We start from the raw sequence: 24,759 nt of genomic DNA, 5'->3' as shown, positions 1-24,759 counted from the left end.
TTTAACATTTCTCTGTGTGTGTGTGTGTGTGTGTGTGTGTGTGTGTGTGTGTGTGTGTGTGTGTGCATAGTATTCATTCTTGCATTTCTCTATTTCCAAGAAATATATCAGGGAAGAGGCAAATTAATAATCCATAATAATTTGGAATATTTCTTTTCAGAATTTACTGTGTTGTAAATATAATTTATTCTGAAGCAATAGTCTCACCATTGTTCAATCAGCTTTGAGATATTTAAATCTGCATATCTTTGATATTTTTTACCTTTTATGAAGTGCCTTTTCCCATAATCTTATTAAATATAGCCTATGATTCAGCTTTCATTTTTATATTCTTAAATTTGATCTATAAATAAAACACTGTAGGGCTGTTGCCAATCAAATTAAATCATTTACACTGAAAAATGTTATGAGATTGTTTTAAATATTTTTGAATATACAATTAAGAATATTTTTGAATATACAAATAAGAAATGTTGGAAAGAAAACACTAAACTAAACCACCAGTAGGTGACAGAATGTAAACGTTGTTGTTGCTGGAATATCTAAATCTTACCCGGATACAGCAATGCTATTTTCTGATTGGCTGTTGGGTAGCTGTATTTTTTATTTGATTGGCTGGTGCGTGGCAGGGACTTCTGAACTCAATGTGGAACTCACTTGATTCCTCTCTAATAGCAGGCAATTTGGTGGGCATTATCCTGGAAATTTCTCTGCGTGAGAAATACAAGGTGTGGCGTGTGAGCAGGTTGAAATGCGTGTGTGAGACTTGAGAGCCCTGCGATATACGGCAGATGATGTTGGCCTGTTATTGATGCTTTGTACAGCAGGCGCCGATGGCCGAAACAAAGTGCGCAATTCAGTTTCTGATTCTGACTGCAGTTGAGCAGAAGGCGACACATTCGATTCAACTGAATTAGCAAATGATCTTATAATAATAGTGGGCGAAGCAAGCAGATTTCGCAAAATGCCAATTGCTTCAGTTGTAGCACGATCCCTCTCCATGATTGCAAAGTTGCAAATGCGGTAGGCAGGTTACAAATGACTTCCTTTTACACTGAAATGACTTCCTTTTACACTGAAATGACTTCCTTTTACACTGAAATGCCTTCCGTTTGCACTGAAAAGTTCACACACATCTACATATGAAATCACTCGCATATACAAATATACACACAGGGCCGGCCCTGACCAATTTGCTTTTCAGTCTAAGTTGGGGAAACACTGGTACTGTTTTATTTTTTTAATGCATTGATGTTTTTAAATTTTTATTGTTGTTGTTTTATATGATGTCCAGTCCATTCTACCCCGTCATTATGTTCATGATATTATTATTATTTCATTTTTTTAAAAGGCTGATGATAGTTAAACTATACAAAAATAGCACCTACGCCACATTACAGCCTAAACACAAATAACAAGTAATTGCATCTAGCATTCATGCACAAACTATTGAGAACTAGCAAAAGTGTTTGTTTTCCAGTAGATGGCAGCAAACTTCCACTAATATGCACATTCATGTTTTCACCATGAATTAAACTGAGAAATTTAGATATTTCATGTGAAATTTACATAAAATGTTGCTATTTTAAATAAACCTGTATATAAATATCATTACTAATTTCGGCAAATACTTTTTAAAATGTCCATATGTCCCCTTAAAACTGCACAACTGTAGAATAAAAACATTAGGCTATTAAAAAAGTGATATTACATGCGTTTAAAAATCAGATATGATTTTTTTTTTTGACAAAATACACTATCTGTGGCCGCTGGAGAACCCATAACAGCTGCTTGCATATAGTTTAAAGGGGTGGTAAACCACAATTTCACTTTTCTAACTTTAGCTAACGTGTAATGTTGCTGCTTGAGCATAAACAACATCTGCAAAGTTACAACGTTCAAAGTTTAAAGCAAAGGGAGATATTTGCTTTTAAAGAAATCAGTTTCTAAGGACTACAGCAAACGGCCGCTAGGGACTACTACACATTCACCCGGGTTTTGCTGACATCACCAGGCCCAATATTTACATAAACCCCTCCTCCGGGGAATATGAAATAAGGGGGGGTGAGGCCATTTTGTATCGCGGCGCTGTTGTGGTATAGTAGGCTGGAGTGTTGTTGCCGCGATGCCAAGGAAACGCTGTTATTTTCATCCGGATTGCAGGTCTGGGGTACTTGCTCTGTTCAGCCTTCATAGGGACGGGGTTGCGTTGCAGAGCGTTTAAAATAAAACATGTTATATGCACGTGTGTTTGAGTCAGCGGGGAATCAGGCGCGCGCAGGGCTCCCTGCAGCACATCTAACAGAGGAAAACATCCACCGTCTTCGCGATTTCAATGCCAGATTTGCACAACGTCAGCTGCGTGACAAAAACACTGCCGGTGCGTGGATGCACGACGCGCGCGCTGCACATTTCACGGAGGACAACACAAACTTCCACAAACTTCGCGAGTTCAATACAGGATATGCACAACGGCTTGTCCTGAAAGCTGGATTTACAAACAGAAGCTGTTCATGGGCCACAACCTGTAAGTCTGATTTATATTTCATCGATGTGTTTTCCTGTAATAGGTTGTAGCAAGGAAGTAAACAGATGACAGCGCTGTTCTGCAAACCAGTCTGTTAAATGCTCATTCATACTTAACGTTATCCGACGAACACCTAACGTTACAAACACTAACGTTAAAATCTCAACAGCGAACCTGGCATTAGTGTAAATGATTCTTTGATTAGAGCTTTTATGTATTGTTTATCTTCAGGCATGCTAAACATGGTTCTGTGTGTGATTTGGCTAACTTACTAGTTTAAGCCAGTGCTTAGTGTTTGTTTTGGGTTAGTTCTTGTGACAGATATTTGGCTATAATCGTTCTAAAAATACAAAAGTTAAAGTGCCATTCAGTAGCGATCATTATAGATCCGCAGTCTTTACTCTTGAGGACTGAACAGGTTCTGCTCGATCATCTTCACTCAAATGTTCTGGGTCTGATTGGGGCTCATATAGTTTTATTGACGCCGTTGTTTCTAACACTGACCAAAGCACAGCCTCCGGTATGGGGCGTGACGTTTCCGACATACGTGCACTAGGCGTTTAGCGAATCACAACACACTGGGCCAGCTAACCAATCAGAGCCCACTGCGTATTTTTGAGGGACTGGCTTCATACAACCCGGAAAGCATCAGACCGTTTTACAAGGAGGGACAGAGCAGTGTAGAATAAAGGTCAAATATATGAAAAATAAGGCAATTTTTTTTAAAACGAAGCATAAACACATGTTACAGTGCAGCCCACAAACACAGTCAAGCCTTCAAAAGAATGTGTTTTACCACCCCTTTAAGGTAAAACTGGAATTAATTAGCGTACATTAGTATTTTACTATGCATTTGAATAAACTGTTCATTCATTACACCACTTTACCTCTGTCTTTACACTGCAAAAAATGCTCTTCTTATTTAGTATTTTTTTTCTTGTGTCCAGTCCAAACATCAAAAAATTCTTAAATCAAGATGTATTTACTAGTAAAATGACATTAGATAATTTTTTCCTTGTTTTCTGGGGGAAAAAATCAAAATGAAGTGAGTTTTAGCTTAAAACTAGCACAATTATCTGCCAAATGGGGTGAGAAGAATTATCTTATTTCTGTTTGGGACAGAAATAAGATTTTAATCAGAAACAAGATTATTTTTCTCACCCCATTGGCAGATCATTTAGCTTGTTTTAAGCATAAACTCACTTAAGAAAAAATATTATTTTACATATCTAGTAAATGCATCTTGGTTTAAGAATTTTTAGATATTTAGACTAGAAACAAGACAAAAATACTACATAAGAAAAGCATTTTTGCAGTGTTTCCCTTATCTTGCCTGCGTCAGAGGGCTTCTGTTTTTTAAGACACTACAATTCGGCAATCCGTCATAAATAATCAGGCAACTTTCACCGTGTCTACACCTGTAGCGAGCGGCAAGCACCCTAAAATATGAAAGCAATCCTGTCTACATTAGATGTGGCGAGAGGCGACGCGACACAACAAATTCCATAAGTTAAACTGATCGCGCGTTATATTTCTGACGCACTTCAAGTAGCTCGGCGGGGGAGATTGATGAGGCGGACCGGGAATAGGCGGTTTTTTGCGCTTTATTTGGTCATATTTCAAATTAATATGAATAAAATAGTATCAGTAATACATTTTGGCACCCCTATGGATGAGTGGCGCCCCTAGCATTTGCCTATTCCGCCTATGCCACAGGCCGGCCCTGTATACACAACTAAAGCATGCATCCACGTTTTATTTTGCATGTGTGCGCGAGTGTTTTATGGATGTGTATGCGCGCATCGAGTTTATATGTATGTGCGAGTGTTTATATCGTTATATCGTTATATCATATTAGTGTGCACATGTATTTCATATATGTATTTTGAACATCCAATAGTATACATGTATATGCGAGTAATTTATAGGTGTATATGCACGTGTGTTATGTATGTATTGATAAGCGAAGTTTGATTTAAATCCTACGTGGCGCCTCATACACAACACTGATCACAGCACACACACTAATAACACTATATCATTACAATCAACATCAATCTGTGTTTATGAAGAGAATGAGTCAGTGTTTTAATATGATCATCATGTTTTAGGTGTAATATATGATCCCTGTCAATCAAACTGAACAGACTGCATTCAGTCACTTCTGCTGTCTGGACGAGATGCTTTCCATTTGACCCACAGAAAGATTTACATTCTTACACAATTACTGTCACAACGGCTTATTCTTGATTATTATGATCTTTATTATATTTTTCTATATTAAAGTTCAGCACCTTCTTCCGCATGTAAATGTGTAGCAGAAGTGAAAGTGGTCTGTTCCAGTCCAGATCCTGTAACCAATCAAAGAGTGAGACTGAAAATCCCATTTGCATTGTCAGGGTGGAGTGATTGTGATCCTCTCAGAATAGAGCAGCTCTGTCTCCAGAGACCATGTTCAAACCCCAAGAGCTTTATTTGACTGATTTACTGCTACTGATCAACCTTCTGAAAAGCACCTGCATCTTCATCTGTTAGTTGAATGATGTTGTCAGACACAAAGTGAACTTGTTGAGAAGCTTTATTGAATGTTGCAGCAAACACAGCAGATTGAAAGATCACACAGTGCTTTGACACATGCGAGCTCTCTTTCAGTATTGAGTTGTAAATCACTACAGCTGCAGCACTAGACTCATGTGAATCCTGCCTGACACAGGACACTCAGATACGGCTCATCTTCAGGAGAGAAACATCAGCACTCAGAGCTCTTGTGGAACGAGACCTCATGAGGAGCTCCATCATGTGTTACTCTGCAGACGTACACCTCTCCCGCTTCCCAGCGTGCTTTGCTGAGGGTCAGGACGCTACTGCGGCTGTAGCGGCCGTTCTGCTGGCTCTCTGCGCTGGTCAGAACCCCCTCGGTGACCTCTGACCCGTCCAGTGTCCAGCTCACCAGCGCCCCCTGTGGAGAGTAAGAGCTGAGCAGGCAGAGCAGTGCGGCTGAGCCTCCAGAGATCTGCAGAGAAGAGGGCGGCAGCAGAGACACTGAGGGCTTCACTGTGGGACCAGCTGCAGGAGACAAACACAACACATTCACAAACACAAAGAAAACACACTGCACTTTCATTCACAGCATTTCAACAGCAGGACAAATCACAATCACAATCTGATCCTTCATGTCCTTCAACATCACTACAGCTGATATATATACAATATACAAACTACACAATCACTATATACATTTACATCAAACCTCATCAATCAAACTCAACATTGTAATACACCGACTGATTTCATCACAGCAGTTTTTAACTCAGGACATAAAGTTCTTACATTTTACTGAGATATTCAACTCAAAATTAAAAGTCACACATAAATTGTGTTTGTATTATAAAGCACTGAATTATAATCACAACATGAGCAAAAGAGATTCAGTATCATTGACTGAACTACAGAAAGTACAACATTTACATTCTGATGTCAAATCTCTTTTCTCCATGTATGATATCTACAATAAAAGATGAACTATATATGAACTCAGTGTAGAAATAAATGAAGGAAAACAAACCTGTAATAAACTCAATAAACTCATAGTGAGACGCTTTATGGAAATATGTTTAGATTTTGTTGTTGAAAGGAATAATGCCGTTCTTCTGAATGTATAAACATGACAATATCATTGATTTAGATTCAATAATTATTCAACAATATCAGAAACACTTAAAGCCTTTATACACAATGCATTATAAAAGTATTTTAATGCATTAATTATGAATTGTTATACACATTATAATGCATGTATGATCTCATGAATAATTGTAACCACAGTTATAACACATTATAATATTATCTATTCATTGTTACACCTTTAGAAATTATAATACATTAAAACTCACGACAAACAACCAATTTCAGATGCAACAAGGAATTAGCAAATATTATAATGCATTTTAACTTTGGTTACAATTATTAATGAAAAGATATAAGGCATTATAATCTACATTATGAATATCTTTATAATAAAAACATACATTTCTGAAATCTAAATAGTATTTTTTAAATAGGAAATTAAAAAGACTTACATTTGATCACCAGTTTGGTTCCTCCACCGAATGTCCACCACAGTGATACAATCTAATGAAACGCTCGTACAAAAACCTCTATTCCACTCGAGTGAACACACACTCCAGCAGAGAGAGAGAAACAACACTTCAACACACTGATATTAGAAGCTCCTCAGCTCTTCTCAACACTCACTCATTCAGATTGACTCAATGATTTCTGATATAACACTGTTTAAAGAAATATATTTGATGAGCTGTGACCTCTGAGGTGACCTTTGACCTCTTTGATCATGGATGATGTTGTGGAGTTTCTCATAATGATGCTTCTGTTCTTCATATGCAGATCAATCTTCAGGATTCACAGAAAAATCAATGAATAATCAATAATTCTGAACATGTGAGATGCTCATTGTTTAATCTACTCTCATATGATCTGATTATGAGTCCTGATGAACTTCAGAAAATGTGGGAGAAATAGACAACATTTCAATATTTCCAAGATAGCAACACGTCAACATTGATTCCTAAGACCATAATGGACTTTTTTTTCTGGTTTACTCAAAATATAATAAAACTGATATTTAGTTCTTAATTTCTCATTGTTAACATGATTTTAAAATGATCTACACTCATGACAGACTCTAGTGTCTGCATAACATTAACAAAACATATTTCACAATTAATCAATATGTATAATTAAATACTAAGTGGTTGAACAACATTATTCTGAAAGTAAAATCTTCTATGTCTAGTGTGTGTGAGTTTGTTCTGAGCACAAGCTGTTGTAAATCCTGCCCACTTCTTTGCATTGTCAGCACATGCTTCAGTCTGAGAGTGTTTATAGTGCTGTGAGTTTAACACTTCATGACTGAGAGCAGAACAGAACACAATCTTCATCATCACACAAGACACAAGAACAACAATGAACACCATCAACATCTTCATCTGGACCATTTCACTCTTTATTCAAGGTGAGACAAACATGTTGACTCTGGTTTTGGTGTTCTTGTAAAAGTATATGATGATAGTAGTTTTAAACACTGATTGATTTTCTTTTCTCTTCTTCAGGATCCAGAGGAGTCACTCTGACTCAACCTGAAGTTAAAACTGTCCAACAGGGTCAAACAGCTTCAATAGAGTGTCATATAGATGTAGGAATATACAGCAATGGCTTAGCCTGGTATCAGCAGAAACCTGGAGAAGCTCCTAAACTCCTGATTTATAACATAAACAGCCGTTATACAGGAACTCCATCTAGATTCAGTGGCAGTGGAACAAGAGCTACTGGACGAGATTTCACTCTGAGCATCAGTGGAGTCCAGACTGAAGATACAGGAGATTATTACTGTCAGAGTTATCACTGGATCAACAGTCAGAATGTGTTCACACAGTGATAAAGAGTCGTACAAAAACCTGTGTCAGTCAGACGTCACAGTGACTGCACTGATACAGCTGAGAGATACTGCAGCTGCTGATGGACCATCACACACAACACAATGGTGTATCAAACCTTTCACACACTTTATTTATATATTATGATGTAAGTAAACATGTAACACAATCTTATATCTCTTACTATAATGTGGAGAAAATGTGAGTGGTGAGAATCAGAAAGAGCTTTATTGTTTACACACAAGGAATTCCAGTGCAGGAGGAAAGTACAGACATAGTGCAGACACACAGAGGATTACACAAAAAATGAAATATAACACAATAATAATATTATAAGTAATAGAAATACAGAAAGAAAATATTGACCTATTTCTGGCATGAACCTCTGGATGGTGCAGGTCTTTAACTCATTTAGCAGCGATCGCATCATCATCTACACAGTGCAGCTGATTGGTTACTGTTGCGTCAGCGGCCAATGAGCTGCAGCTCCACATTCAAACACTGGTAGTGTTGCTGTTAGCAGTCTGTAGCGCTCACAGAAAGCCTCTGAAAACAACATCTGAGATGAGGCAACACTCCTTTACTCATATCTCTCTGCATATTGTGTGCTTTGCTTAATAATTCCTAAATGAGCAATCATAACAGTTTAATCTAAGCATTGTGTTAACAGTCTTGTGGATTCTCTAAGCATATAAGCCACAGCGTTTACACAGTTGTGTTTATGATCAGCAAGCGGTCAGTTGTATGTCATTTCTGTGAGAATACGCTGTATGGATATGAGAAAAGGTTTAGTTATATAAGCATTCACGCTTTCAACGGGGTTCCCATGTTTAGCTGCTACTCTAATGACGCGTTCATTTATTTCCAATGGCAATGTTTCAGATTATCAGAATATGTTAATGATGCTTCAAATGATTTCATTATGATGCTTGCTCAGATGGAAAAACACGTTTTTTCTAAACACGGTTTTTCTAGTGAAGATGGCGCCGCCGTGTTCGGTCGCCGTTCAGGTCGCTCCGCTAAGACTTTGCTTTTATTTATTATTCTACTCTCTTTTACTCTCTATTTTTTCCAACGGATCATCTGCTTTGATCTGTTACGACAGCAAAACACTTCTGGAAATTGGTTACCGCTACACTGACCTGTTTCAGGACACTTTCTCCAATCTTCCATCTGATATTCGCCGGGACGCCGAGTTGAACAATGGCCACTCGAGTCGACGGCGAAGATTCAAAAAACACCGCGGGAAACGCGCTGGGATCCGCAACAGACTGAGAAAAAGAGCATTCAGTCCTCCTCTCCCGAGCATTTTGCTCGCAAATGTCCAATCCTTGGAGAATAAGATGGACGATCTTAGAGCCAGGATAAGTTTTCAACGGGACATGAGAGACTGCAACATCTATTGTCTGTCCGAAACATGGCTCACGCCAGCGGTCCCGGATACAGCCGTGACGCCGTCCGAGAACTTCTCTGTTTTTCGGATGGACAGAACAGCCGAGGCCGGGAAATCTAAAGGCGGTGGAGTGTGTTTCATGATAAACAAGAAATGGTGCGATCCTAGGAACATCTCCATTCTTTCGCGATCCTGCTCGCCTCACTTGGAACATTTAACTCTCATGTGCCGGCCTTTCTACCTACCGAGGGAGTTTTCCTCGGTCATCGCCACTGCCGTTTATATTCCACCACAGGCAGACACGGGGCTGGCTTTATCTGCCCTCCATGATGTGACCAGCGGCTTCATAAACAAACACCCCGACGCTGCTTTCATCGTCGCGGGTGATTTTAACAAAGCAAACCTAAAGAAAGTATTGCCAAACTTTCACCAGCATGTCTCCTGTCCCACACGAGGAGCAAACACACTGGATCATTGCTACTCTCCGTTTAAGAACGCCTACAAAGCTCGTTCATAGCCAGCTTTTGGCAAATCGGACCATGCCGCCATTTTTCTCACACCTGAATATAAACAAAGGCTCGTTCAAGAGCCCCCGGTGAGGAGGGAAGTCAAACGCTGGTCATCCCATTCAGAGATCACGCTACAGGCAGCTCTTGATGACGTCGACTGGGACATGTTCCGCGCGAGTTCTGAAGACGTCAGCGAGTTCACAGAAGTGGCGCTCTGCTTTATCAACACACTGACAGAGCAAGCCACACAAACAATAACTATAACGTCCTTCCCTAATCAGAAACCGTGGGTGGACAGTTCAATCCGCACTGCAGTAAACACGCGCACTATCGCCTATAATGCCGGTCTCCTAACGGGGGATATGAGGGAGTACAAAGCTTCATGTTACGCCCTCCGGCGCGCCGTTAAAGCCGCAAAACTCCGATATAAAGACCGAGTGGAATCTCATTTCCAAGTCAACGACTCCCGGCGGATGTGGCAGGGACTGAGGACCATCTGTGCTTTTGGAACTAAATCCTCTGCAGAGGTGAGAGCTGATCCGTTGCTGGTGAACGAGTTAAACTCTTTCTACGCTCGCTTTGATGGCAATCGCGGCAGCGCGACTCCGGCGAGTGACGCGTCAGAGAGAGTCCCTCAGAGCAGCAACAGTCACGTGATCTCTGTCTCGGAGGACGAGGTTCGGAGGGCACTCAAACGTGTGGATGTCAGGAAAGCTGCTGGGCCGGATGGTATTTCAGGTCGTGTTCTGCGGTCCTGTGCTGATCAGCTCGCAGGGCTCTTTACATCCATATTTAACGAGTCCCTTGCTACATCTGTTGTCCCCACCTCCTTCAAACGATCCTCCATCATCCCTGTACCTAAGATCAGTAAACCCTCTTGCCTAAATGACTATCGTCCAGTGGCTCTCACATCTTTAGTCATGAAGGTCTTTGAGAGACTCATTAAAAACAACATTTGCTCCTCCATTCCTGACACTTTGGACCCTCTTCAGTTTGCCTATCGTCCCAATAGATCGACTGAAGATGCCATCTCTCACGTCCTTCACTCCTGCCTCACTCACATCGACAGCAAAAGTGGGAACTATGTCAGGCTGCTATTTATTGACTATAGCTCAGCCTTTAACACCATAGTTCCCATTAAGCTAACACACAAACTCCTGGATCTAGGCCTGAATTCTTCTCTCTGCCTCTGGATTGAAGATTTCCTCACTGGCAGACCCCAGGCGGTGAGAGTAGGCCAGTTCACCTCCACCTCCATCACCCTGAGTGTTGGAGCTCCACAGGGCTGTGTGCTGAGTCCCCTGCTCTACTCTCTCTACACCCATGACTGTTTGTCCACACACAGCTCCACCTCTATCATCAAGTTTGCTGATGATACTGTTGTCCTGGGTCTCATCTCCAACAACAATGAGACGGCATACTTGGACGAAGTGGAGCAACTGACATCATGGTGCCAGGACAACTGTCTCTCTCTGAATGTTAACAAGACCAAAGAACTGATTGTGGACTTCAGGAAGAGACAGCATCGGTCATACTCCCCTCTCATGATCAGCGGGACACCGGTAGAGAGAGTGAACAGCTTCAAATACCTGGGTGTGAACATCTCCGAGGATCTGACCTGGACTACACACATCCAGACACAGGTGAAAAAAGCCAGGCAAAGACTGTACCACCTGCGCCAGCTGAGGAAATTCAGGGTTTCACCAGCCATCCTGAAAACTTTCTATCGAGGGGCGATAGAAAGTGTCCTGACTCAGTGCATCACAGCGTGGTACGGGAACAGCACCAGTCACGACTGCAAAGCCCTGCAAAGAGTGGTGCGCTTATCCGAGCACATCTCAGGCTCAGCTCTCCCGTCTCTGCAGGACACCTACACCAAACGCTGCAGAGGTAGAGCTACTAAAATCATCAGAGACATAAATCACCCTGCAAACTCTCACTTCACCCTGCTGCCATCTGGTAAGCGCTTCCGTAGCCTGATGGCAAAGACTGAAAGACTCAGGAGGAGTTTCTTCCCCCAGGCCATCAGACTCCTGAACTCAGTCACGTGACTTCACTTCACCCCGCACACGCATAAACATCCAGTTTTTTAACATTAACATCCACATACTGCCATTGCACTGCACTTTACACTTTACGTTCCTATTGTTACTGCGTAACAACCTGTAATAAACCTGTTTGCACATCATACTCCTGTTTACACATCCATTATACTTCTTTATATATTTATATATATATTTTATGTTAACCACTTATTTTTTAAGTCTACAGTTTATCTCACTTATCATATCCACTTATTTTATATTTTTATATTTTTATTTTTATATTTTTATTTTTATCTTATTTCCTATTTTTATCCTTTACTTGATTTATTTATAATTCTACTTATGTTAATACCTTTTATTCTAATTTTATTCTATTTCTATTTTAATTTCCCCTTGTGTTTCTTGTAACTGTTATTTGCACTGTCCATGGAGCGGACCTGTTTACATTTCACTGCCAGTTGTATATTGTGTATATAACTGTGTATGTGACAAATAAAACTCTTGAATCTTGAATCTTGAAATGGTTGCTGAGGCTTTATCTCCATCAGATTGCATCGCACCTATTGTTAATGAGAACACATAGTGTGTGTTTCTGGAGCTAAGCCATGTTTTCTCACTCAGCAGCACGTGTGTGAATGGTTCTATTGTCTATTTCTTTCATTAACCTGTGCAACTGTACAGGGTGATAAGTTGCTTTACAAATGTATTTCAGCTGATTTTATTAGCCCTTTTTCTCATTCTGGAGGTGTGAAGATCTTGGAGGTTGGGCAAGGGGGAACCAATAATCCTCTCCACAGTCTGGACTGTCTGTTGTAGTCTCCTGAAGTCAGCTGAACCAAAGGGTTCTGGTAGCTGAACCAAACCAGAGTTACAGAAGTGCTAGATCAGACTCAATGACACTTGAGTAAAACTGTGTCAGCAGCTCCTGTGGGAGGTTGAACTTCCTCTGCTGGGCCTTTTTCACTATAGCCGCGTTTCCACCGAAATTACCCGGAACTATTTGTACCAGGAACTTTTTTCCCAGGAACTTTTTCTCCCCCAGACCTGCTACAATCTGCGTTTCCACCGCGGTCTAAAGTACCGGGGAGATTAGGCAAATTAGTCCGGTGACGTGGGAATGCGCGCGACTGCTCCTCCCAGTCACCGACGGACAGTAATCACTTTTGCGCGATACTGTCTGCAACAATAACAAGTGGAGAAGATGCAAGCAGCGCTGCTTTTGCTGATTATGTACACACATTACCAACACTGCTTATTTAAACGTGCACTTTCACCTGGTTTGACCATTTTAATGCAAAATGGGATGATGGGCAATCCAAAATCTGAATGTGTTGTAATAGCTCAATTCCAAAACAAAACATTTTCTATAAAAGGATAATGAGGTTTCAGTCATGACAGATGTGTGAAAAGTTAATTGAATGAAAACAATAGACTGAATTAAGCGGTTGAAAGATTAGGTACTAGACTGCAAGTATTTTATTTTTTATCACAATAACATCTCTTAACATTCACAAAAAAAAAAAAATCAAATGACTAGTATCACAATATGCTTCATTAAATGCATAATATTAGAGACTTCTTCCTCAAATTTGAAATGAAGCAGGACCACACTTATGGCTTCACTTAAGTTGTGGTTATAAGTTATTATACTACATTCACATAGTTATACATTTAAAAATATAATATTTGGGTTTTCTAGATATGTTTATGTGCATATTCAGAAAGACTTGCGAGCAGCAGCCCTTTTATTTGCTTCCTACACTATATGAATACAATTAGAATGTGGTTATATAGTTAGAATGTGGAAATTAAAGACACAGTGACATTTTACACATTTGACTTTATTTTAGACAGATTAGTTCTTACAAAATTAAAATAAAAGTGTGCAAAGACAAATAAATTACTAGAACAATAAAATGAAAATATTAAAATGTGAAAACAACAATATAAAAAAAGTGTATTTTTCAGTAACCTGTCCAAGAGCTGTGCCAACACGTACAATATATAAAGTACAAATGTGGTAGAGCAAATGCTTCATTCAAGCGGCTGGTCGTTGTGGCTACTTCTTGAACGACTGGACAAACTGTCCAAGAACAGACAGAAACCCGGTCTGAAAGTCCCTCTGCTGCCGTCTGCTTTCTTCCGCTTCTGACTGGTGGAATGCCAGCTCTTGCCTCCTCATCTCTCCTCGGCCTGGCTCTCCAGTAACAGCTGCATATATTGGTCAGTTCTTGTCCATGCTGCAGGACGGCCGGTTAGCGTCCTCCATGTCCCTCAGTGCATCAAGAAAGTCACAGTCCCTTTTCCTTTTCTCTAAGTAGAAAAATTGCACAGAAACACATGGAAATTAATACACAAGGCAACCATGAAACAATAGAAACCATCAATTAATTATTTAAAGTGTTTTCACTACAAATAATGAACAATTGTTTGCCCAGCTTGAACAATGCCCAGTGTGCAATTTTTATCATGGGCAATTTAAGTTTACAATTAAAAACAACAAAACCATTAAGGATTACACATCAGTTTTTAAATATATACACATTTTTGTCAGCTTTATAACGTACTGGTGACCGCGGGGGAAAACACGCTGGTCTCCGTTGCCTGCGATTCATCAGGGCCACTCGTTACACCTGGAAAAGCACGTTGAAAAAAGTTACTGCAACGTGTTTAAACACTGCAACGAGTTTAATAGATGATACCAAGATGAGATATTTAACTTACCTTCAACCCACTCGGATTCCTGGATGGTTTCCAACAACGCACTAGCCGAGTCTTTCGTTACCGCTGCGCCAGAAAAGGACGGTCTGTGTCCCGGCAGCAACGCGTCCAGGCGGTCATACCACTTGTTGATACGCCGGTCGGAACCGCTCCGGTTGTTATGATCCTTTAATTTCTTGTAATCTTGTCTAATTTCTTCAACTTCTCTCTGCACTGTTTTCCAGTGTGACTGGAACCGAGTCGATATCTTCAGTTATACCTTTTCATTGCGGGTCGCCGTTTCCAGTTCCCGCTGGATGTCCTCCTCCGCATATATGCTCAATAAAGCCGGAACCTCGTCGTCGGTCCATCGGTCGAATTTTTTGTTGAACTCCATTGTTGCAAAAAAAATATTTACTGAACGCAAAACCCACGGAACCCACCTCGCAAAAGACTTGTAAATATGGCAGTGGAAAAAAAATAGCTGCGAGAGCTCAACCAATCAGCATGTTCAGCGCCCAAGTCCCACCCCCGAAAGTTCGGGAACTTTTGAAAAGTCCCACCTCGCAAGCAGGGCCGTTTGGAGGGGGAAATATTTACCCGGAACTTCATTTAGACCCTGGTTCCTGCGGTCGAAACACACCGAGTTCCCCCCCAAAGTTCCTGGTTCCGGGGTAAAGTTCCTGCGGTGGAAACGCGGCATAAGTAGTTAATGTGAGTGTCCCACTTCAGGTCCTGAGAGATGGTGGTGCCACAGTGCTTCTCCGTGATGATGAGTGGGGAAGTGCCAGGGGTTCCTCCTGAAGTTCACAATCATCTCCTCTGTTTTGAGTGTGTTCAGCTCCAGGTTGTTGTGAGTACACCGGACAGCCAGTCTGTAAGCAGACTCGACACTGTTTTGGACAAGGCTGATGACTGACGGATCTTTTGCAGTGCAGTTGTTCATGTACAGTGGGAAGAGAAGTGCGGAAAGAACGCAAACCTCAGGAGCACCAGTGCTGAATGTGGCTTTTCCCAGTCTCACTTGCTGTTGCCTGTCTGTCAGGAAGCTGATGATCCACTGACAGATTAAGGTTGGGTTTGGCTGTGAGAAGATCAGGCATGATGGTATTGAAGGAAGAGCTGAAGTCCACAGAAAAGATCCTAACATAAGTCACAGGTCTGTGGAGATGTTTCAACAGATATCCCAACCTGAAAAAAGTCATTTCAGCGAGGTATCCCGAAGACTCACCCCCCACCCGAGAAAAAAAAAAAAAAAAACATGAAAGGAGGAAAGGTATCCCGAAGAGAAGGTTATGACATTTCACCACAGATCATGATTTTACTTGTATAGTATATAATATAATATATCATTAATATATAATTTCTACAGGCCTATGCAATTATTTGTAAAAAGAAAAATTTTAATTATGTAGATCACTTTTACTCCTTTAACTATTTACATAAGCTGCTTACACTATTTATGTAAACTGCTTTTAGGTCTAATGAGTTTGTTGTTTTCATGTAGTCTTGGCAACAAGCCGGCCTGAAAAATATGCACATCAAATGAAACTTGTTTAACTCAACCTCAACATATCAGTTACAAACTGTACAGCGCGCAAGATTGTCATTACATTTAACGCTTATAAAACGGGTACACTTTTGTGTAGTCTGGCGTAAAATGTGTCTTATACTTTTGTTTTTAGAGGCACTTTCCATCTCTGCCATGGCGCTCCTGGCTGTGTTCAAAATCGCCCCCTATACCCTCATTCACTATTCCCTACATTAGTCCACTGTTTGTGCTTGCTGTTTATTTGAAACATAGCAAACCGGCAGCTCTGAAAACATTTATCTTGAACTCTGCCATGGAAACTAGCATGTTTAAACCTTAATCAAACAATATTAGCCTGGATGCCAGCCGAACTTAGCCCCGCCCACAACATTTTTACTCGGGCAGTTCGGTCTGGAATTGATCGGTAGAGAAGTAATTATGCCCGAACAGAAACTGTTCGGACCAATGAAATTGTCAGGGCGGGCTTTAGACGATGATGGACAGATGATAAACAGTAACGTAATCATCCACGTCATCAAAAGCCGCTTGGATTGAGTTTGTTCTAATCCTAAACGGAGAACTTGTTCGTTTATGCATTCACCTTTACTTTTTCTCTCAGAAATGATGATCGTGTTGGTAAGTACTCTATGTATCCTTAAATTATTTTTTTTACAACACCGGCAAAGATCGTACACTAATCTTGTTCTTCTAACGTTAGGCTACTTATTCCAGCGTGCGTGCAGACAGGGTTGCCAAGTTTTTACAACAAAAGCCGCCCAATTGCTAACGTTCCTCAAAACTAGCCAAAAACAAGCCCAATAGCTTTCCAGGGGGGGTTCTCCGGGAAAAAAAAGGCATTTGGGGGGTAAAATATGTGTTATTTTGGCAGGGCTGGCAGCTAAAAATCGCATTCCTGGGTTTGTATATCACATAATTGGGGTCGCTTCAACCCGCGGACATGGCAACACAGTGCAGTTGAGTTCTGTTGACATTTGACAACTAACGTTGTGCGTCGCTCAGTTGCTCTGATTGGTTGTAGGTCTATCCAATTGAGATCTTTCCTGGTTCGGTTGAAACACGCCCCATAATCACAGCCCAACGGAGCGGTCTCAGACTCATATTCTGACTAGAATTGAGTATGACGACGTCAGGCTAAAACAATATAATAATAATTTTAAAAAGGAATTTATACCTGTATGCATGATATTACGCTGGACCAGTGCGGTTTGGAAGATGGATGAATGATTGATTCAGCTGTGGGCACTATTTGACGGAACAGCCATTTAGTGGTGTCCGAAACCATAGTGGACATTATTAAATAAACACTGACTAAACGTTTTTAGACGTTATTTCCACTTTTCTAATATTTTCTTTATTTTCATTGAAAATAAATGCCTTTCCGATCTGATATGTGATGGGAAAAAGGACTAGAGCGAGTTCGGTAAAAGGTAGATTCAAACCGTGGGTAGATTTGTGTCAGATCTTCATGCCATGCGTCTTACCCCTACACTATTGTTGCTGTGAAAGATTTTGAGTTTTCTGTAGTTTTGTCTGCCTCAACCAGACGTTTAGTAAACAAGCCGATATATTTGTACTTAATGTAAATTGCATCTACTCCAGTAAAATGTTTCTGGGAAAGGACCCACCCAAATTTTTTTGCTTCTGATGCCCATGCTATATAGTATAAATAGTAGCCTACTATATAGTATAAAATATATACTATACTATATACAGGTGCTGGTCAAATAATTAGAATATCATCAAAAAGTTGATTTATTTCACTAATTCCATTCAAAAAGTGAAACTTGTATATTATATTCATTCATTACACACAGACTGATATATTTCAAATGTTTATTTATTTTAATTTTGATGATTATAACTGTCAACTAAGAAAAATCCCAAATTCAGTATCTCAGAAAATTAGAATATTGTGAAAAGGTTCAATATTGAAGACACCTGGTACCACCAAGGAGGGCAAGACACAAAAGGTCATTGCAAAAGAGGCTGGCTGTTCACAGAGCTCTGTGTCCAAGCACATTAATAGAGAGGCGAAGGGAAGGAAAATATGTGGTAGAAAAAAGTAAAGTAAAGTAAAGTAAATTTCAGTACAAGCAATAGGGATAAGCGCACCCTGGAGAGAATTATGAAACAAAACCCATTCAAAAATGTGGGGGAGATTCACAATGAGTGGACTGCAGCTGGAGTCAGTGCTTCAAGAACCACTACACACAGACGTATGCAAGACATGGGTTTCAGCTGTCGCGTTCCTTGTGTCAAGCCACTCTTGAACAACAGACAGCGTCAAAAGCGTCTCACCTGGGCTAAAGACAAAAAGGACTGGAGCTGCTGCTGAGTGGTCCAAAGTTCTGTTCTCTGATGAAAGTAAATTTTGCATTTCCTTTGGAAATCAGGGTCCCAGAGTCTGAAGGAAGAGAGGAGAGGCACACAATCCACGTTGCTTGAGGTCCAGTGTAAAGTTTCCACAGTCAGTGATGGTTTGGGGTGCCATGTCATCTGCTGGTGTTGGTCCACTGTGTTTTCTGGGGTCCAAGGTCAACACAGCCGTATACCAGGAAGTTTTAGAGCACGTCATGCTTCCTGCTGCTGACCAACTTTATGGCGATGCAGATTTCATTTTCCAACAGGACTTGGCACCTGCACACAGTGCCAAAGCAACCAGTACCTGGTTTAAGGACCATGGTATCCCTGTTCTTAATTTGCCAGCAAACTGACCAACACAATATTTGACACATTAAACATAAATTGATCTTTCTTGTAGGGCATACCTATATATTATGATATCAAATAATGCTTGAACTGATATGAATGACATATTTTTATTTAACTACTTAAATCATAGTAGTACATACTGATTTGTTAAACTTACTTACAGCATGTATGAGTTATCATGACAACATAACAAAGCACTGACATTTCAGTCTGATGTAGGGATGGGCATGATTAACTGACGATAGATAATTGATCGTTAAGAATTTCGTCGATCACATTTGCATTTTTTTAATCTATTGCTGGTTGCGTTGCGTAGTGAGAGTCTTGAAGCAATTAAATGAATTTCACTGCGTGGCAGCAATTAAACATTTTACCACCAGGGTGCAATATTTGTCACCATACTCGGTTATCTGTGATCTTCCGTTTTGATTTCAAAAGAATAATCATGAAGAGGTCACGGTGAAGTGTGTTGTGGGACCATTTTGATTTAAAAAGTGAAATAGTTCACTGCAAAAATTGCGATGACGTGTATAAGTACAACACGGCCACGACTCAAATAATGTACCACTTAAACAAAGTGTATCCGTCCCTGGTTAATGTCGGTGGCGGTGCATCCTGCTCTCAGTCTTAACATAGCATCAAGTCGGCGTTAGCACGGACTCGGAGCTGTGATGCACAACGAGCAGAGAAAATTACCCAAGGGATCTGCAAGTTCATTGAGATGGATATTCTGCCCCTTAAGTATTGTTGAGGGCAATGGTTTTCGAGAACTGATACATTTATTGGAACCAGCATATCAAATTCCATCACGACATACCATCACCAGACTGGTAGAAACTCACTACGAAGAACGAAAGCAGCAGCTGTTAAAATATTGAGCAAAGCTGAGAGAGTTGCTCTAACTACAGACTGCTGGACCACTTTAACAGATGAGAGCTACATCACCATAACTCTGCCACTACATCAGTGATGACTGGCAAATGAACTCAGCGGTCCTGCTCACAGAAAGCCTGCCAGGCCGGCATACAGCTGACCCCCCCACTGAGAAAATGAATGGAGCTGTAGAGCAGTCGGGACTTAAGAGCCGAGTTATTGTATGCTTTCATGACAACGCCGTCAATATTTTAGCTGCCAACAGTCCCACCAGAGTGCCCTGGATTTCCGTTTTGCACACACCCTCCAGTTGGCCATAAATGACGGATTTGCACTGTGTCTTTATCGGGGTAATATCAGCGGCTAGTAAACTCATTAGCCACTTTAATCACAGCACTACAGCAACCAAAGCGCTGCAAAAGAAACAGGAGCAAATGGGCCTGGCAACTTAAACAGTCGTGCTGTCGAACCAAACCGTGACCAAGCTTCAAGATGCCAGGATCCTGGAGTTGAAGGATGAGTTGATGGAGCTGATGGAGGACACACAGCCCGTGCTGTCAGCACTTAAATGTGCCACCACGGTTATGTCTGCAGAGAAAGACGTCTCCATCTCGAACACTTATCCCGTCACCTTCGGCCTCATCAATATCCACCTCATAACTTGTTAAGTTAGCCTAATTGTTAGGAAGGCTTATATCAGGCCCTTTCTTCTGGCTTGGATAGTTTTGAGTTACATTTTGACAAAACCTGTCAGATCTAAGTATTATAATGTTTTTTGTTTAAGTTATTGTTTAACATGATTCTTTTTTATTATTATTATTTTGGAACAAATGAGTTCTCTGTTTAAGAACGCTTGCTCGCAGATGCAGGTTCCGCTGCTTTAGAGCACCGCATATATGTTCGGTTTGCCTAACTGAACGTAGTTTAACTGTCTGCCACAAGTTGATCTTGTAATAAAGGTCTCATTGAGGAAAAACACGCTGTATTTTTGTATTCATTGCATTTTTGAATTATAATAGTCAAATAATTAATTTTATTATAGAAATATTAATGATTAATCGATAGTCGATCGTTAATTCTCCCAACGATCGACTAAGAAAATGTAATCGAATGCCCATCACTAGTCTGATGTAAACATTAATAAAACTCAATAACCTGTCACACAAGCCAATCTGCCACTCTGAGGACACAGATCGTTGAGGTTGAAGTTAATATTAATTAAATAGACAGGTCTTCGCTGTACGTCACATGTCTGACATGTCAGTTGTAGTGCTGAAATGTGAAAATGTAGGTGACTTTTAACTTGAACTAAAACTGTAATGTTACTTACCCATAAAGATCGTCAAGGAACTTACCAGGATCATGTCAATGGACATCAATAAGTTATGAAATGGGCCGAGGGTCTGGTATGAGGGTCTGGACAGCCATCTGCTTCAGTTTTTGACTAGCCCTAAAAGAGTTGAAAGAGCATGGATGTTTAAGAGGGTGTGAAAGCTTTTTTTGTCTGCATTTCCTAGAGGAAGAATTCTCATTTTTTACATTATTTAGTAAGAGGAGATAAAATGTACCGCCATTCTGTGGGTCACCCCACCTTGTTTTCATGTTCTGACTTATTTCAAAGGTATTAACATTAATCCATGTGATGCTACAGAGAAATTGTCAAGAGAGTGGACATTTCAATAATGTTTGAATGTTTTCATTTTCAACATTTTGAGCAAGTTTTTCAGCGATAAATGTTATGTTTTGTTTTTACGAGTCTTTCTGCAATTTACTGCAGCAACTCTGAACATCCACTCAGAATGGACTCAGTTGAACTCGTAGAGTTATTCGTTTTTCCCCAAAGGAAGGGTGCTCTTATTTTTATGTATTATATTATTATGGATGTGTGGGACACTGTAATTTCAGATTGTGAGCTGCCCGAAGCAAAAGTGTGTTAGAGGGTGTAAAGGCTAATTTTTTAACATGTTCCAAGAAAGGTCCTTTTTTGACGTCTCGACATCCATTGACACTTATTTTGAAGCAAGGCTGGTTGAAGTTGGACTTGTTGGGGTTTTAATAAAGGTCCTTATTGAATGGTCTTTTAAGCTATTTTTTCATGTGTTAATATTTAAGTTTGACTGACCAATGTAGATTCTTTGTAGATATTAGTTTGCTTCAATTTTTGAAATCTAGCAATTAGTACCGCCACCTACTGACTGGATTAAGGATCGGCATAATTACAATTTTCCATAAATTGTATGCAAATCATACAATCTCATACAATTTAAATAATTTGATCTGACTCGTTCCTCAGCTAGCTATATTTAAACCATATTCATACTTTTAACTGTAATTACTGTCAGAACAGCTGATTATTGATTTGGGATCATATTTTTATATGTTAAAGTTCAGCGCCTTCTTCCGCATGTAAATGTGTAGCAGAAGTGAAAGTGGTCTGTTCCAGTCCAGATCCTGTAACCAATCAAAGAGTGAGACTGAAAATCCCATTTGCATTGTCAGGGTGGAGTGATTGTGATCCTCTCAGAATAGAGCAGCTCTGTCTCCAGAGACCATGTTCAAACCCCAAGAGCTTTATTTGACTGATTTACTGCTACTGATCAACCTTCTGAAAAGCACCTGCATCTTCATCTGTTAGTTGAATGATGTTGTCAGACACAAAGTGAACTTGTTGAGAAGCTTTATTGAATGTTGCAGCAAACACAGCAGATTGAAAGATCACACAGTGCTTTGACACATGCGAGCTCTCTTTCAGTATTGAGTTGTAAATCACTACAGCTGCAGCACTAGACTCATGTGAATCCTGCCTGACACAGGACACTCAGATACGGCTCATCTTCAGGAGAGAAACATCAGCACTCAGAGCTCTTGTGGAACGAGACCTCATGAGGAGCTCCATCATGTGTTACTCTGCAGACGTACACCTCTCCCGCTTCCCAGCGTGCTTTGCTGAGGGTCAGGACGCTACTGCGGCTGTAGCGGCCGTTCTGCTGGCTCTCTGCGCTGGTCAGAACCCCCTCGGTGACCTCTGACCCGTCCAGTGTCCAGCTCACCAGCGCCCCCTGTGGAGAGTAAGAGCTGAGCAGGCAGAGCAGTGCGGCTGAGCCTCCAGAGATCTGCAGAGAAGAGGGCGGCAGCAGAGACACTGAGGGCTTCACTGTGAGACCAGCTGCAGGAGACAAACACAACACATTCACAAACACAAAGAAAACACACTGCACTTTCATTCACAGCATTTCAACAGCAGGACAAATCACAATCACAATCTGATCCTTCATGTCCTTCAACATCACTACAGCTGATACATATACAATATACAAACTACACAATCACTATATACATTTACATCAAACCTCATCAATCAAACTCAACATTGTAATACACCGACTGATTTCATCACAGCAGTTTTTAACTCAGAACATAAAGTTCTTACATTTTACTGAGATATTCAACTCAAAATGAAACTCAATTTCACACAGAATTAAAAGTCACACATAAATTGTGTTTGTATTATAAAGCACTGAATTATAATCACAACATGAGCAAAAGAGATTCAGTATCATTGACTGAACTACAGAAAGTACAACATTTACATTCTGATGTCAAATCTCTTTTCTCCATGTATGATATCTACAATAAAAGATGAACTATATATGAACTCAGTGTAGAAATAAATGAAGGAAAACAAACCTGTAATAAACTCAATAAACTCATAGTGAGACGCTTTATGGAAATATGTTTAGATTTTGTTGTTGAAAGGAATAATGCCGTTCTTCTGAATGTATAAACATGACAATATCATTGATTTAGATTCAATAATTATTAAACAATATCAGTAACACTTAAAGCCTTTATACACAATGCATTATAAAAGTATTTTAATGCATTAATTATGAATTGTTATACACAATATAATGCATGTATGATCTCATGAATAATTGTAACCACAGTTATAACACATTATAATATTATCTATTCATTGTTACACCTTTAGAAATTATAATACATTAAAACTCACGACAAACAACAAATTTCAGATGCAACAAGGAATTTGCAAATATTATAATGCATTTTAACTTTGGCTACAATTAATAATGAAAATATATAAGGCATTATAATCTCCATTATGAATATCTTTATAATGCAACATACATTTCTAAAATCTAAATTGTATTTTTAAAATAGGAAATTAAAAAGACTTACATTTGATCACCAGTTTGGTTCCTCCACCGAATGTCCACCACAGTGATACAATCTAATGAAACGCTCGTACAAAAACCTCTATTCCACTCGAGTGAACACACACTCCAGCAGAGAGAGAGAAACAACACTTCAACACACTGATATTAGAAGCTCCTCAGCTCTTCTCAACACTCACTCATTCAGATTGACTCAATGATTTCTGATATAACACTGTTTAAAGAAATATATTTGATGAGCTGTGACCTCTGAGGTGACCTTTGACCTCTTTGATCATGGATGATGTTGTGTTTGAGTTTCTCATAATGATGCTTCTGTTCTTCATATGCAGCTCAATCTTCAGGATTCACAGAAAAACCTGCAGCTTCAGACTTCAATCTTCAGTGAAAATCTGCTCAAATCATGAGTTTATTGAATTTTTAAAAGTCCGTGCCCTAATATAGACTACATTACCCAGAATGCATGTGTTCATCTGTAGTTCTGATCGCTCGTGGCGCTCGTGGCGCGTTCACTTCCGTGTAGTCTGGGGCTATGAGAGCATTATTCACGGTGCAGAGAATGGCCATCCTCAGTTAATCCTGCGCTAGTCTTGTGTGTAGAAGTGCTGTGTGCGTCCTTAAGATGTAAGTACTATTTTTACATGAATGACGTACTTGTTGCAGAGTTATTCGCCCAGGTGACTAAGTTGTTGTACATGTTATATTATTGCTATACTGCTGCTGCCGCTACGGCGCTCTATAAGCACTCTTAAAGTGGCCATCTACTGTATATATTTAGTTATTGCCTTGTAAATAACTG

At 40.1% G+C, this 24,759-nt stretch overlaps 1 gene segment (V, D, J or C); it reads right to left on the bottom strand.

Annotated features, from left to right (window-relative positions):
• Positions 1 to 21,628: 21,628 nt before the first annotated feature.
• LOC307121297 (immunoglobulin lambda constant 7-like) lies at positions 21,629 to 24,527 on the bottom strand. The segment is given in 3 exons: positions 24,474 to 24,527; positions 23,965 to 24,016; positions 21,629 to 22,930 (listed from the first exon to the last, which is right to left on the bottom strand).
• Between the last annotated feature and the right edge of the window lie 232 nt (positions 24,528 to 24,759).

This window comes from Gobio gobio (genome assembly GCF_949357685.1).
Source record: "Gobio gobio genome assembly, chromosome: 25".
Lineage (NCBI taxonomy): Eukaryota > Metazoa > Chordata > Actinopteri > Cypriniformes > Gobionidae > Gobio > Gobio gobio.
The sequence above is the reverse complement of the archived record's forward strand: the minus strand, read 5'-3'. Positions and strand labels throughout refer to the sequence as shown.